Raw genomic sequence first — 15,274 nt, 5'->3', positions numbered from 1 at the left:
AGGCCGATGTAATTTCAATGAGCGTTCAACAAGTGGACCAAGAACTGCAATCCGATTCACGATTTATGATCTGGCTTATAAATGTCCTCTTGTGGAATGCAGCATAATTCACGCGATGGTTACGGAAAAGCTCGAGTATAATATATTATGTGTAAGGTGGGTACCGAAACTGCTTACCAACCAACACAAAGAGAAAAGAATGTCAAGTGGACAAGCTTCTTTAGTCTGCTATCCGCCAGAAAGAGATGACTGAGCGTTGTATCTAGCTACTATTTCATCTTATAGCACTTAAAACAGCAGCTTGCTTGGTAACGGTTGGAAGACGACGAGGAAATCAAGACTGCAGTTGCAAACTGGTTCAATTCCCAGGCGGCGAACTTTTACATGCCTTATTGAATAAATGAAATTACTATAGCTGCAAACAGTTTACCTTTCAAAACAAAGCAGAAATGAGGTAAGTAGGCTAATGCTATTTGTCAGAGGATGGGGTAAGGGTAAAAAAAGGAAGGGATGAGAAAGGTGAATACGAATACCCGTATTTCGGCCACCAAGTATCCCTCTTCGGTGTACTGAAGGTGAATCGTCCCGACAACACAATTTTTCGGATACCCTACATATTCTTCGGATGCCCTCAACCCGTTCTCACTGCAACTGGAGTTGTCATGACGATTCACCTTCATTGAAGAGGGCTACTTGGTGGTAAATGTACAGGCCGTGACGAAGACTTGACGAGAGGTCCCCCAAGATGCCTTCCAGGGCGCGTACCAATCATGGCAGAGTCGCTGGAAAAAATGTGTGTAGAGGTGCAAGGACAGTACATAGAAGAATTTTAAGTGTTTATGCAAATCTGGTCAATAAAATACTTTAAAAAATATAACTGCATTACTTTTGGAGCGCAAACTGTATGATGAGGGATTGAAGCAGCCGGTGCGCCATTTAGAAAAATGTGAAATGGGTTTGTTTAGAAAACTAAAATTGTCAATAAAAACGTTTTTAAACAAATATATTGTTTTACGACCAAATGGACTTAACTTGAAAAATAAACCTTGTGAAAGTTTTTTCTTCTTTCGTGCTTCTTCTTTCGACAAAATCTCACAAACATTAAAAAATAAAATCCCATATTTCGATATTGTCAATTTCTATTAAGTATGATTGTGTTCTCAGCAATTTTCTCTTAGGACATACTAGACCCTTCGCCAGCCATTTTCTCTCATAATATTCGCGAATTTTTCATAAAGTCGAAGTTGAAAAATGTACTCAATCCCTTTCTTTCTCAAATTATTGCGATGCCAGTTCTTTGGTGGCACACTTCTCAAATAGCTAATGCTAATTCTCCTTTGCTAGTTTATTCCTTTCTCCAGAAACATCATCTTGATTTTGCGTAGATAACGTGAACTCTTTAAGGGTGTCTACGCATTCTTCACTGATACTAATATCCATATCACGCCATCTTGCTTATCTTTCCGCTTAATTTTACGAAAAGAGGCGAGAAAGAGTGAATAATGGAAATGATAACATGAGCAATGGTGGAATCTAAAAGATTGCCCATTATCTTTTAAGGATGAACTTTCAACGATTCTTGAAGACAACTTGAAGCAATAATTTGATCAGTAATAATGAAATGAGATGTTTGGTCAAATGAATACTCCTAATATAAAATAAGATTAAATGGAAGTATAGAGAACACATTTTTTGACTCCCTTATGTGTATTTCTCTATGGCAAAGCATCAAATTGGACCAGCACAACGTTTGAGGACACTGTAATTTTTCAGTAGAAAAGGAGAAGGCTATTCTAATCATTATTCTAGAAACTTTGGCGGAAATATATGGAACATTACTCTACGGAATAAATAGGTTATATGTCCTGGGCGCTATTAAGAACTACACTAAATGTCATTAGACATGGTAAGTCGTACAGAAGTTTCCATTTACTTTCCACGGTTCCATCTTTCCATGAGAAAATATTCATCACAGCTATTGATTTGTATTTAGTGCCGCTAGGCTCTAACGGATTATCTTTTGAAGCAATTTTTTAAAAATGAACTGCATTCATCTACATTTATATGGTGTCCTGCAAGTCACTGCCAAGAAGCATGAAAGGGGTTTATTCCACGAAGGACTCGAATCATCCAGATTAAATATTGCTTAACTCTTAGTTGATAATAAGAAGATTTAGCGATTCATATTGTTGAAATTATTTTTGTAACAGCTTACAATAACTGCAAAATTTAATATCTCTACTAATACTTCTCTATTCATGTAAGTTGAGCTTTCGATGAAGGACACAATCGGTAAAAGTTTGAGAATAATTTGTTTTTAATCATGCCCCAACAGTTTTGAAAAGAAAATAAAGTGCAATACTGAGTCTTGAAGATCACAGCATCCAAAGAATGCCTTTGGCTTTTGACTATTTGATTCTGTAAAGGATTTTTTAGGATGAAACATTCCTTCCTACACGTCTCAAGTACCTATGAGTTGGATATATCGTATCAATTACGAAAATGTTTTAATCAAAAGGCAAATATTTATCTTCAGAGGTCTCCAATAATTTTAGTATCACTCCGCTGTTGGTAAACATACACTTTTAGACCGCATACGACCGGATGGGGTTTTGCCTCTTTCTCCTCTTTCCCTAAGCAGCGATCAATTCCCATTTTGGCGTTGCTACAATCCTAATGATTTCTTATTATGTATGTATCTGTAATAGAAGTGATTTTCTCAATTTATTTCCAAAAAGAAGGCAGATTTAACTATAAAACATGGCCCGTTAAGCATAAAATACCAATAGAATACCTAAGTTTTGCGGGCTGGAAAACATATTAGTTAATCAGCTGTTATCCAGATATTCATTGCCTTGTATTCAATGAACTGAGTTATCTGTTGCTCACGTTAATCACGCAGAAGTTACTTGATGATCGATTTTTTTATCGCTGCCGGCACTAAATGTAAATGCATCTTATAGCCCTCGTGCAGTTTATTTTCAGTGGCTCGTTTGTCCTTCGGAGCGACAGGGGGAAGACTTGGGTTCGACTCCCTCTCTCAGGTGCCGAGGAGGATTAGAGCAGCTACTCTTGCAAGCGGAGTGTAACTCTCCCGTTTCCTTGAATGCTCTTTGGGACAGGGACTCTTAAATTAGGTTCCTCATCCACCTTCGAAATTCGGCGCACCTGTACATTTCGATGGCTTATCATTTATTCATTTCACTGTCATACTTACTTCTCCGTGGCGCATGCAGTGTGCGCCCGAAGAAGTTTGCACACCGTAGAATATTCTCCGAAGGCTCGTGAATATTCTTTGGAGCCACTCTGAACTCCTCGTGGCCTCCTGTCTTGGAACTGGATTCCAACTCGCGATCTTCTGCTTTACTACGCCTCAAGTTAATCGCCGCTGACTCGTGAAAGTGTGCAAGCTCTAATGTATAATAGCGGCTTAGTGTGAGACGCATGTTGTGAGAATTTATAGGAACGTCTGGAGTGGTTTAAGGACCAGTATTCAGAGCATTCTTGTGTGAAGTGCGAGTGCATTAGATTAGAATTCACTTGCGGGCAGTGAGCTGTTTTGGTGCGCGTACGGGGCCTTAGCGATGCAAGCTGCGCGGTAAATTCACGAGACTGCGGGAGGCGTCGCTGCAGAGGCCTGCGCTTTCGTCAGCATTTAATGACGCAAGTGCGAAGTGATCCGAAAGCAATGAGTTGGTGATAAAACGTAAGTATCGAACGGCTTTAACGCGGGAATATAAGCTTTAACGAGGCTGATTCTCTGCATCCGTGGAGTTATACCGCGTGGAAAATCATGCGAATCACTTTGTTCGAGTGCATGATCGAACTGATAACCTATTTAGTGGTGTAATAGGTGTACATACATGGCTGGTTACCTAACATCCCCCCCAATCACACACCCTTCCTGAATATTATGTATATCTTGAATTTTAGACGCGTACAAGTGCTGGGGACCGCGAAGTATTTCTTTAAAATTTGCCCGCGACGCTCTGCCAACTTTGCCGAATACTAAGGAGCGTTTATTATTTCGGAGCGAGGAATTAAATGATGAAATGTATGATTTTTTTGACGATGATTTTAAGTGCCGCGAATACTCACTTAAGCACGCGCTCGCCGCGCCTTCAAAAACTACGCAGACGGAATGAAACCCATGACGTTAGTGCGTGAGGATGAACACGTAATTGCCGTAATCCGAAGTGTTTAGTGTATTAAATTCAACGACGAAATCGCGGTGCGGAGCTACCAACACGGTGAAGTTTTGAATTAAAGATGGGAGCGCGGGTTTTGTTTGAAGCGGAGAGTGTGAGAGACGGGGGTGGGGGTGTTGTGTGGGCGAGAGGGGGGGAGTGGAGGAGAATACCTCACCCTCCGTGCCCACGGGACTAAACTCATCTCCCACACCCTCTCTCTCTCTTTCCCCCCTCCCGCAACAGCATCACCCTCCGGGACTATTTTCGCCGCCGCACGATGCGCAAGCACCGCGCGTGATCTCGTCAAACGCCCGCTGATTTCCAATTCCAATTAAGGGCGGAGGGAGGGGAGCGGGTGGAAATCCCCCAGAAGACTTGTTTATCCCGCGCGGTTCGCCGCAAAAACAAATGGACCCCTCTTCTACCCCCCATTTCCTCCCCCTCCTCCCCCTCTCCATCTCCCCCCCCCCCCACTTCCACCACCCTCCGCCCGAAAAGCGCTCTTTAATTTCGAATCTCCATCTCCCCTCTTTCCTCCCTCCCCCTCCAGCGCCGCCCGATCTCGTCGGAAACATTCGTCTCGCATTCCTCTCCCTCGCTAACACTCTCTCTCCCCAACCACCGCTCCCCCCCTGCCTCCCTCCAGCCAAAATGCCCCCCTTCCCCCAGAGAGAGAGCCGGACCCCTTTGTTGTTTTGCGCCCCCTCCTCCCGTCCCGTCTCCCGGGGCAACTGCGCCCCCCCTCCCCTCGCCCCGGCCCTCGTCATCAGCACCATCATCATCATCGCCGCGGCACGTCGGCTGCGTTTACCAGATACACGACGGCGGGAGGCCGTTATGTGTTATGGGGGCCCTTCCTCCCTCCCTTCCCAATATGCCCCCTACTCCCCTCTAACCAGGCAGGGAGCCACCAGGAGGAGAGCGAGCCACCTGGCCATGCGTGGTGTGGATGGTTGGCGGTGGGGGACGGGACGGGAAGAGGGGTCGAGGTACCCTTTCCTCCCGTCATCCCCCCTATCCCATACTCCGCCTCCCTTAGGCGTATTTCTGAGGCGTTAAAAATGCCCCCGCCCCCAATACTCTCACCCCTTCCAACTTCAGTCACTTTTCATGAGGATGGAAATCATTCTCTCTTCTCCTTTTCTCCACCACCCTCCTCTCTCTTTCTCTCTCCCTCTCTCTCTCTTTCTCAAGAGATTTTTTAATGGCTCGTCGGGTTTCAAGACGGTGTTTGACCGGTCTTATCCTTCGTTTAATGGACAGGTTTATGTTTTATGGAAAAGCCCTCCTCACACTTCCGTCTTAGTGTGCCGGAGAATGGGAGGTGCTTCTCTCCCTATCGTCTAGCTCTGGGGAAGAAGTGGGAGAGACTTGATTAATATATATATATATATATATATATATATATATATATATATATATATATATATATATATACACACACACAAACACACACATACTCACACTTAGGCATTTACCCCGACACGGCTTCCTTCCCATGGGCTGATGGAGGTGACGCCTCTCCCTCAGTCTTCAAAAGCCCGCCCTTCAACTTTAATTGGTGGTGGGCGTTAAATGGTCCTCCGATCCCATCTAGTCAATCAATATATTTCAACAAGGAATTTTATCGCAGCCTCCGCCGCCGAATATACTCCCATCCCTCTCTCTTTCGCATCCACCCCCTCCCCCCCCTCTTCCCCCTCCCCTAACTCCTCCGGAGCGTCTCTTGAGAAAGAAAAGGAATGCGATTTCGATACTTATAACAATCGAAGAGTATGGGAGACCTCGCGTGATCGATCCCCCTCTCAACAATGAACGTTTATCACAGATCTTTGACACATGTCGGTCGATGCGTCTGCGTATTTTTAAAAACCTAGCTCCAACCGATCGACGGGCAGTCGATGCGTAGGCGTCGATTACTTTCCGATTTTACTATTGTTTGCGTTGCATCACGGTTAATCGTCATAAAATTGTGATCAAACCGTCAGAACGGTGGACCGAAAATTGCCTATCAAACCTTGAATCTATCGATCAGAAAGGCTAGTCTGGTTAATTGATGATGGTAAACAATAAAACATTCGCTCTCTCCAAAGCACCACCTTACGGCGGAAATTATTTTTTGCGGTTGAAGAACGAATGGTACGTACAAGAGAGGAAAGCGATGGAGTAAGATGAAACATGTTGGCGCAGTCTGTGGGCAGGAGATATTTTTCTCTTTCCCTGTGTATTTGATATTTTGAGGGGATTGACTCTAATATAATCTCAATCTGCTGGACCTGTCTCTTTTTACTCCTGTGGTCTACCTCAAAATGTCCCTCTCCGCCGACGGGTAAGTTCATGGCGGTGACTGTTCGAAACTGTTCTAACTGCTTTATGTGTCTGCTCTCTTCCCTGTTAATTATTTGATATCTTCTGCATTGTACTCTTTGCCCTACTTTCCAAGTTTTACCAAGTGCCTAATCCACTTTCCATCTCTTCCCTTCAGTATTTAAAATCAATCTGTTCTTAACGCTCCGGTGATTCCTGTTGTCTTAAATCTTGCGTATCTATAGTTGGTGTTTCCTTTTCACCATTTCTCGTTTGGTGTCTTCCAATATCCTTATCCTCATCATCACCGAACATTACTAACCCACATTATGTTTGCAGTTTTCTCCGTTTTTTTCTATTTTTTCGTTCTTTATGCAGCTGTATTGTGTTCAATAGTGTTATGATTATTGCTTATAGTGTTTCCCGAGGGACCATAAAGGATGTGATTACCAGATGTGCGCTGCACGATTATGTTTTTGATGAGAAACCAACGTCATAATAGTAAACTCACTGGGGTTAGGTGTCTTTGCAGATACATCCGCGAGATACCGACCGAACGATTACACCTTTTTGTTGACTCTCGGCCAATGATCTCAGCATCTAGACAATGCCTCGCGAGCCGCCCCCAGAGCGTGTGGCGGGCGGGGTAAGCAGTCTCTACCTGGGGTGGATGACTGAACCATGAGTGATCGTCCTACCCGTAGCCCTCCTCCCATGGGCAACCTGAACGTCGTCAATTCAAGATGTATAGTTGGTGTCCATAGATCCTAGTTTAGGAATGTAATATGCCAAAAAGATTTTGATTGCTATACCTTTAATACCTAAATATTTGCTATTTGAGAACATGAACAACTCTTCCGAACACAAAAGTTTGGTCGATCATTACCAAAAATATCCAAATAAAAAACAGCTTTAATGTTTAAGTAAACAAAATGTATCCAAAAGTTATTTGAACAGCGATGTAGATAGAGATTAGGCAAATGCTGTTTTGGTGTGAAAATTGTTTGGCGATGCTGAACGACTCGTCTGAAATCAAATTAGTTGGATTTGTTTCCCACTTTGGCAATATTTTCCGCAGATTCAAAACAATATCTGATTGTATCCCGATTATCGGATCTATTTAATCATTATAGAACAACTGTTGTCTATACTATTCATTTAAATCTTTAAGGTGTTTAACGTCTATGTTTACGAAAAATAGTTTCACACAATATACACTTGCATGGTCCCTAACATATCCTTCTAGGTTTATACCGTAGTGGACGCTCAATCGTCTTTGATCATTGATCAAAACTTTACTGAATTGCAAATATAAATTTTTGTTGTCGTTTGGAAAGTAGTGATTTTCTTAAAGTAGTAAGTAATGGAATTTATGAGGTTTTAATTCCCTTGCCATTGTTTATTGCTTTAGATTTCGCAGTGCTAACTTCTGACCATATGTGTGACTCACTTTTTGGGATCAATTTCCAAATAGTATTAAAATATTTTCAAGGAATTTGGTCCAAGAATATTTTATGCAGTAGAGGTTTACTTTTGGAGTTTGCCCCAAGTAGTTCGTTATACCCAGAGCATAACGTGTTTTGGATCCATTGCGAATTCAAGAAAAAATACTTTTTTGTCCACATCACGCACGCACCGTGTTTTGTCTCTATTTTCGGTCCCCCACTCAAAGCATGCTCATTATTAAATTTTCATCATTGAAACATAGTACACTGCAAGATCGCGCTAGGGCGTGTAGCAGGGGGTGAGTACTCAGACTAATTTTGTCCAAAATACATTTCCCACCTAGGTTGGTTGGACGCAACGTTATTCTGATCCCTTATCGCTCGTGGGTAAAATGACTGGTAAATTTTATCTATTAGTACAACTTATTATCTCTGATTTTCTTGACGTGATATTTCCTACCGTAGTACAACTGGGATAGTAATACATTTTCGACATAACCGCTAAGGAGACCTCCTTCCAATTTATGCAAGAGATTTAACCTGTAATATAACCTTCACTCTGTGAGTGATTCCCAGCCTAGCAGCTCTAATATTTTGGATACACTGCTAAGTTTACCATGACAACGTTTTACAAATCTAGCTCTACGCTGCTCGCAATTCAAATCAGCAATCAATCCAACTTCTTGACGATATAATGAACTAGCAGTATATTCTAAATGAGACCTAATGAACAAGAGATAACATTTCTCTTTGACCTCTTAATCACATTTACCCAGTATTCTTCTAATAAATCCTAATTTTTCGTTGGCTTGTTCACATATTCTCCTTATATGTTTCACCCAAAAGAGGTGCGGGAGGGTAAGATCTAAGTATTTAATCAAGTCTACACTTACCATTTCGGTGTTTTTGATGCAGTACACGTACCGAAGGGAGTTGCTTTTTTCCAAAAATTCATTTCAACCAACTTTTTGAATTTAAATTCTAATTGCCAAGTCTCACACCAATATTTTATAGCAATAATATGACCTGCCAAAGCTGCTTTATCCTAAGGATTTCGGATATCCCTGTAAACCACTTTATCTTCGGCAGACAAATGTAACTTGCTCTTAACCACGCAGTTCATCTTATTTCATGATGCTTATGTTGCACTGAATGGTCGTTCGAAATAGCAGTTTAGTAGGGTTTTTATTTCGACTCATACGGGTTCCAAGGTCCAGTCTTATTCTTTAGATCTTCAACCTGTTTCAGCCGCTGCATGGTAATATTTAAATTCATAACCGTCCGTTGGTATTTATAACCTCTTTTTTTGGCTAAATCATGGTGATTTCTGGAACCAAAACTCTTCAATCACTTGGAGCATTAATTATAGCACCCTCAGTACAGATCACCCGGCTTCTCGTTCTCCGTAACAACATCCGATTTCGTAATAAAATATTTTGAATTTTTCCAGGCAATTTTTAATTCTCTCCGATCAATTTTAAGGCCGAGGCGTTTTCTTTTAAAGGTGAATTTTTCTTATTTTAATTACGCTTTTCCACTTGGTTAAGCCTGAGGGAGCCAATTATGTATTAATTTACCTTTTAAATGACGCCTTATTGTCGATATCGTTTAGATGGTGCTTTGTGAAACATTAAAAGACATTTCGTCATGAACAATGGGTTTTACGCCGTTCCACGTTGTTGAGCCCGAAGAAATCAATTACATGTTTATTAATGTGCAGTTGTACCCTTTCTTATCGGGGCAAGAAGGATCTTCGTCCCGGCTCCGTGACCGGAATTTTGATTTTCACGCTTAGGCTGATTCTCGATTTACCGAGAAGTAAGCAGCTTAACGGAGACTATCGGGAAGGCTAATTGGTTCTCATTTTCATCTATTACATTCATAATTAAAATTGGCGTTGAGCACGCCACAAGGGGGGGGGATTCAACTCTTTTCTCCCCTCCCAACCCCTGCACACTCTCGACACTTTGATGGCAAATGGATATTATGCACAGTTGGCTCGTAAAGGGGGAGCTGCTGGCGGTATCCCTTACAAGACTACTCAGAGCATGAACGAGTTTGGCTCCCTTGGGATATCATTAACCCTCAGCCTACAACGTTGCCTGTCCACTCCCAAGACATGACATTGGAATGGGAAACTTCGTCTAAATGAGAAGCATTATATGGATGAATGCGATGTCGTCAATGCACCTAGCATGATTGACTCGTCCATGGCACTAATAATTCAAGGTTGGTCACTGCATACCCTCACCGATTCGATGTATCGATGAGTGAAAACCTGTGACGTAGGCCAGACGACACCTCTTATTTCCAAGCACTTGTTTTGAACGCTTGTGTGGCGTAATTGCCAAATTCTCATAATATATTCACCGCTACATATTTACTTATTCTGTGCAATATTGCCCATTATGTCCATTAATACCCATTGCACAAACTGGAGAATGCACGAAAAATTGTGACATATTAATAGACAACGGTATCCATAATTATAATTGGAGAAATTAATACAATCGACTATTATGTAAGATATGTAATTTGATCTAAAATAATCTAAGGTTTAAAAAACTGAAGAAGACTATTTGCGTTTCTGAATGTTCTGCAAGATTAGTGACCTATTCTGTATTCTTCGCTTGCCCTTTTTTGTGACGCTCTGTGAATTCTTAAATTTCCAATATTATCGTTAATTTTAAACTGAATCATTGTATACTTTTTTGGGTGCAAACATAACCGGAATATGTCTCCGTTAATACCTGCATTAATTGTAATATACGTTTATTTGCCGACGATGTCGTGGTTTTCTTAGACATCCGTAATCCTGAGGAAGAAGTAACTTTAGAAGATGCCCTAAATGCTGGAAAACGTTGGTGCGACACTTATTAATTAGAGATAAACTTTAAAGAGTGCTTAGAGATAATGTTTTGAAAAAGGAGTGATTCCCTCCCGTTTGAAGCTGGAATTTAATAATTCACGTATGCGAGAGTGAAAAACTTATACTGTATCATTGAAAATAAAAGTATATTATAAGAAATATTATAATGTACCATCCTCTACAACTTTGTATCCTTGTGTACGCTTTTATTAGAATTACAATCTACTGCTAAATGTTGGATTGAATAAAATTATTCTTACCTATATTGCAATTAAGTTATTATTATTATTATTACCTATATTGCAATTAAGTATCGGTGCAATCAAAAATTTCTATAATTTAGGTAATCCGGCATGACTTAAAGAGGGAAATACGAGGGTCATCCGGAAAGTAGTACCCGTTCGTGAAATAAAGACACAAAAGTAAATATTAACAAACATAAAAAATTTTATTTGAAAGAGGATACTTTAAACTACTTCTCAACATAATCTCCAAGCAAATTAAGGCATTTGTCATAACGTGTGACAAGTTTCTGTATTCCTGCTGCATAGTCCTTCGCCGCCAGCTCATTGAGATAAGCGAGGGACCCATCTTGCACAAATTTTTGCATAATGCAGATGGTGTTTAACAATTTCATGAACAATTGTTCGAGAAACATTGGGAAAATGCTCACAGATGTCATCAATTGTGACGCGCCGATCGTTCCTCACGAATTCGTCAACTGAGCTCACCAGTTGGTCTGTAATGACAGACGGTCTCCCCGAACGCTCATCGTCGTGTGTGTTCCCCCTCCCCATGTTGAAGTTGCGACACCACCGCCGAACAGACGACTCGTCCATTACATTGTCTCCATACACCTCCTTTAATTGGCGATGAATATCACATGGGCGAACGTTTCTTGCATTGAGGAATTTAATCACTGCCCTCACTTCACAACTGGCGGCGTTCTCAATTTTTTTAAACATTGTAAACAATCACAGAAACAACACAGGCAATGCTAGCGTCACGCAACTTGGCTCAGAGAAGGCAGACAAGCCACTGAAGCTATCTGACCTCGTCCAGCGGCTACTCGCGTCGTCAGCACTTCATGCGGCACGAACGGGTACTACTTTCCGGATGACCCTCGTACGTAAGAACATGGTGGTAATGTAAGACTTCTCATCTGCCTACACATTCAACCGAGTAATGCAGTTCTTCCAAATATGGTAGGTTTATGTATTCAAAAGCCAAACAGTACTTTTCTCCCATACTCTAATCCTAGACTCTTTTCTTATTCTTTGTAGTCGCAATGTTATTTATTAGTGTTCTTTTTCTTGAATGTGGCAACATTGGAAGTGTTAATGTTTTTGTGCTCATATTGAAGTAATTTTGACTATAGATACCAATAGAAGTGTTATTATTTCTGCCGTTAGTAATATTGTATAGCTGGTTACTCTGTGAAATATAAAACTATATTGGGATTGAGATTATCATTGGTATTTAAATCATATTACAGTCAGTATTCACTCAATCATAAAATGTATGGTGTCAAACTAATGTAGCAACATGATCAACCACATCCAGTATTATAATCATCAAAAGCATCACACATATTTAGTTAAAAAGAGTACCATGTTTTTTCAGGATTTCTCCCTAGCTGTTCTCCAGAGTCATTACTCTCACAATGAATCAGTATTATTCCGTAGTTATGGGCGTGGTTATTTCGTGGTTATAGGGAATCTATATTGCACTCTTAGACTAGTTCCATATAAGTTCGTTCTTTGTAGGTAATTATATTGATTTTACATTTCCCATTATTCGTGAAGGTATTTATTTTCTCATTGTTTGTAAAGGGGGTGCCAAAGTATGAAAGGAGAACATGGTAGTGCAGTGGGCAGGGACCTAGGTTACTTACCAAACGGCTCGGGTTACCCTGATGAGTGAATTTTTTATGCCGTTGGGCTTAGTATTGGGCGAACTCTACCCTCACCTTTCAGACAAAACTCCTGGTTAAATCTGAGATTGGATACATTAAATACCACAATTTTATTCATGCGCATGTATCTAACTTTAAAAATATCTAATGCTGCATAAAATAGTTTGTAATTTTTAAAATCGTGCATCAGAAAATGTACTTTAATTTTTACTTGACGTAGGATTGTGTTGCAATGTTAACCCAATGACATTTCATTTTTCTTGAATGAAGAAAAACAAGCCATAGTACATCATTTGCTTGAAGATAGTCGTAGGTGTCATATCCAGGTGACTTATATTTTCTTTCTATTTACTCTTCTCTTATGCATCAATGTTTTTTTAGCAAAAATTTCAATAAAAATGCCAATTTTTCAATTAAGAAAGTCATCAACTTCTTAGTATGCACATAGTAAGTTATAAAACGAGTATGAATCCTCGATTATGAATACTCCTGCAGTTAATTCATAAATCATAGAATAATCTGATCTGGCGCGATCCACCTTCAGCGCTTATACAGCTTCGGAGGGTAAGGCTGACCCTCTAGAAGTTTTTATTCGTCTCTACCACTTCTCAAAATATTGCGGCTTATTTTGCGGCACCATTTTCATTTTTGTAAGTGAAACTTTTTCGACAACACGAGAACGAATAGCTATGTATGGCAAACCACGCTCGAAATACGATAATATATGTAAAATAGACGTATATGCTAAAGTAACATTATTTGGAAAATTGTTCATTGATGGTGCAATTTTAATTTTGTTTGTTATGTTAATATCACATTTAAAGTCATTTAAATGCCGATAGACGGAATGTATCTCACATTTAAATCACAACGATTAGACTCCGTGTCGCCGGGAAACTGAGGAGATGAGTTTTGATGAAATGATAGTGACATCGCTTAGCTGAATTTAACTCAATTTTCTTTCGTGCAGACATTAATAAATGATGTTCACATGGCTTCAAGCCTTTGGTTATCTTCCGTTTGTTCTTCCTTTGAGCGTGGTGGTACTTGACTTCGCCATCCTGCAACAAATTTGCATCCCATTCCCCGCTACTACAACTGTTAATTAACCCCAGATTTTAATATACGAGGGTGGTCCCAGAATTCCCTAACCCAACAAAGAAAACACATAAATTTCGGGAAAAAATGTATTCATTTTTCAACATAATCCTCTTTTAGCTCGATACACTTTTCCCAGCGGTTTTAAATGAGTTCAATACCCTTTTTATTATTAAAACTCTCCTGCTCCTCAAAATAGCCATTAACTGCCGACATCACTTCTTCACAGTTGGAATATCTTTGACCACCGAGCCATTTTTTCAAGTTTGCGAACAAAGAATAATCCGACAGGGCTCAATTTGGCGAATAGGGTACATGAGGTAGTGATTCAAATTATAAATCATGAATTTTGGCCATTGCAATAAAGGATTTGTGAGCTGGTGCATTGTCTTGATGAAACAACACTTTTTTCTTAGCCAAATGTGTCCGCTATTACCTGATTTCTTCGGTCAAACGTTGCAATAAGTTCGCATAATACTTGCTGTTGATAGTTTTTCCTTTTTCAAGATAGTAAATGAAAATTATCCCACGCGCATCCCAAAATACCGACGAAGTGACCTTGCCTTCAGATGAAACGATCTTCGCCTTCTTTGAAGGCGGTTTCCCCTTTTGTTTTTATTGTTGTTTCCCAATTGTGTTGATTGTTTTTTTTGTCTCGGGTGTGAAGTAATGGACCAATGTTTCTTCCACCATTATGAAACGGCGAAAAAATTCCACTTTTTTTCGGTGAAACTTTGCTAAACACTCAATTGAAACATTTTCAAGACACTGGTTTTGCTCGAGTGTGAGTATCCATCTTGCATACAGCTTTCTCATGTCCGAATTTACAGTCAATATGGGATGTACCGCACTCTTTTAAATGCGTAGTATGTCTGCTAGCTCGAGCTCTTTCAGTCGACGATTCTCCAGTATCACTTTGTGGATTTTCTTCACCTTTTCTGGAATCGTCACCTCATTTGGTCAATCAATGCGATGCTCGTCTTGACAGCTCGCACGGCCTCGTTTAAACTCTGCTACCCAATAATTTACTGTTGTAAACGAAGGAGCAGACTCACCCAGAGTAGAACCCAGTTAATCTTTTATATGGGTTGGACTGCGGCCTTTCAAATAAAAGTATTGTGCCACATAACGATGGTCGATTTTCTCCATTTTCAGAAATTCACTGAGAACGTTCACTATTAATAGCTGTCAAACAAATACTAAACAACGTAGCGCCTTCAAACTTGAAACATATGCTTAATAGATTGCATACTTTCTAATACGATGATATTTTGTAAATAATTGCCGTGATCTCTAGGTCAGACCGGGTACTTCTGGGCCTTCCCATGTACATGTTACCTCTGTTTATTCCTTGTGATATAATATTTCCCCACATTTATTCACGAATGGTAAGATTAAATATGTTTCTCATATTTATTGAGTAGTGATGGAAATAATCGGAAAAATCAAA

The sequence above is a fragment of the Hetaerina americana genome, unplaced genomic scaffold, assembly GCF_022747635.1.
Source record: "Hetaerina americana unplaced genomic scaffold, ioHetAmer1.1.p SCAF_1, whole genome shotgun sequence".
NCBI lineage: Eukaryota > Metazoa > Arthropoda > Insecta > Odonata > Calopterygidae > Hetaerina > Hetaerina americana.
The sequence above is the reverse complement of the archived record's forward strand: the minus strand, read 5'-3'. Positions refer to the sequence as shown.